Source organism: Cucurbita maxima, unplaced genomic scaffold, assembly GCF_002738345.1.
Source record: "Cucurbita maxima cultivar Rimu unplaced genomic scaffold, Cmax_1.0 Cma_Scf00258, whole genome shotgun sequence".
NCBI lineage: Eukaryota > Viridiplantae > Streptophyta > Magnoliopsida > Cucurbitales > Cucurbitaceae > Cucurbita > Cucurbita maxima.
The window spans coordinates 5,871-8,141 of NW_019272274.1; positions in this window are offsets into that span (position 1 = coordinate 5,871).

Consider the following 2,271-nt stretch of genomic DNA (forward strand, 5'->3'; position numbering starts at 1 on the left):
ACATCAAATAATACAAAAATATCTCTCTTTTTTTAAAAAAAATCTTCCCTTAATCTTTAAAAGACATTAAGTCATTAAGCATTAACCAAAAATTAATATTGATTACAGCTCAATTAATATCTTTTATCACCACATTTTCAAGTGTTGCGTCATTTTCCACCATCCTCTTATCAAATCCAAATTAATGTAAATATAATTATTTTTTATTTTAAAAAATTGTGACATCATTCTCATTGTCTTCTTCCTTTGACCTCTAAATAATTCTCTCCATTTTAAATTTTAATTAACTTTTTATATATATATATTATAAAAAAATTGTTAACGTGGGATCGTGGAAAGAATCAAATGCGATGTGGGACTTTCATCATCCAACACCTCCCCTCGAACAAAGCACGCCTCCCCTTAATCGAGGCTCTATGATATTGTCCACTTTGAGTGTAAGCTCTCATGAATTTGCTTTGGGCTTCTCAAAAGACCTCACACCGAGTTAGTATTCCTCACTTATAAACCCATGATCATTCCCTAAATTAGCGGATGTGAGACTTTCATTTTTTGGTATTTTATGCAATTTTTTGTCACTAATTAATTACTTTTTTTAATTATAAAAATTTTATTTCTTAAAAATCACACTTTTAAATCAAATTAAAATTTTAAATAATTATTTTTCATGGGTTAGGTTAAAAAAAAAAAAAAAATCTTATGAACCATTTTTTGATGATTAGATTGGTGACTCTGAACCGCCTGCTATATTTTCGAGGTGTGAGGTTGTTTTTTTAATTAAATTAAAAAATAATATTTATTCACGATGCATGTTATATTGATAATTAAAATCTCGTGAAGTTCAAATATAAAAGAATTTACGAGTTACAATGCATCACTAACATTAATTACTATCGTTAAAAAAAATTAGTTATCTAAATGAGTCGTGTAACTAGATTATATAACATTCAAAATTGGCCAATTAATAATAATAATTATTATTATTATTTGCTTTAAAAAAAAGCAAGAGGAAATTGGGGAAATTAATTAAAAAAAGAAAAAAAAAAAAGGAAGTGGGTGCATATAGCATTTTGGGAGCCAATATTTGACCAAGTTGGTGGGTGTAATCAGCGGTGGTGGTGCGGAGCCTGTATAGAACCGGTGGTTATAATACAATTAGACGAGCTGACGCAAAACCCACTTCCGACATGTGGTTTTTTTGCTTGACCGACTGTCGGAAAAAAATTCCCTATTTTCTGTTTTTTTTTTCCTTTCACGTCTTATTAATTTTAAATCAATTATTTATTTATTTTAACCAAATCCAACTTAAATGAGTTCATAACTCAACCCAAAATATATTGTTGGATTAGATTAGTTAAAATTTTCGGGTCATCAAATGTTTTAAACATCTCTGTACCACTGAAATATTTAGTTCATATTCCGAAGAAGGCTCCAATAAAAAAATGACAGCTTTGAAAGGATCTAACACATTGATTCTCCTTTTCCATCAAAATATATGCTTTACACATTATATTACTCCGTACGATTTTATACCTTAGATTATATTTTTCTACGACCGAAAAATCATTACCAATCTACAAAGTAATTTTAAGAAGAAAATTCAATATCTATATAAGGAATCCAATATCTTTTCCAAATTCGACCAAATCAAAGAATATAACATAGGACGATTTAAATTCTGACATTTTCAAAACACCTTTCGTCATAGGTTGTGTTTTGTAATTCGTTTTAGAATATTACATCACATCTCACGTTATTTTATACAAACTCGTAATGAAAATTCGTACATAAAAAACTATTCCTTTAGATATAAAATTTATAAATATTTTTATTTTCATAAAAAAAAATGAGAGGAATAATTCTTAATTTTTTTTTTAAAAAAGGAAGCAAATAAAAATAATAAATATTTATGCAATTATTAATAGAAATTCAAAGGGAGTGGGTTGACATTTTGTGTGGTGTTGACTCCTTAAAGGCATATGAATCATACACATTATATTAAAAATAAATTAATATATTTTTTAAAATATTTATTTAGGATAAAATCTAAATAAATGCAAAGGAGAATTAAGGAAAATCACTATCAACAAATATTTGGGAGAATCTTTTTGTTTCCTGCCTTTTGTTCTTTTTCCTTTGGAAGTTTATGAGGAAAATAAAGCTGGTAAATTTTGGACCAATATGCCCTTGTTTCTCTAACATTTTTATGCCCACATATTTATTTTTATTTATTCTACAAACAACCCTAAAATTATTTTCCCCCTCCTCCAC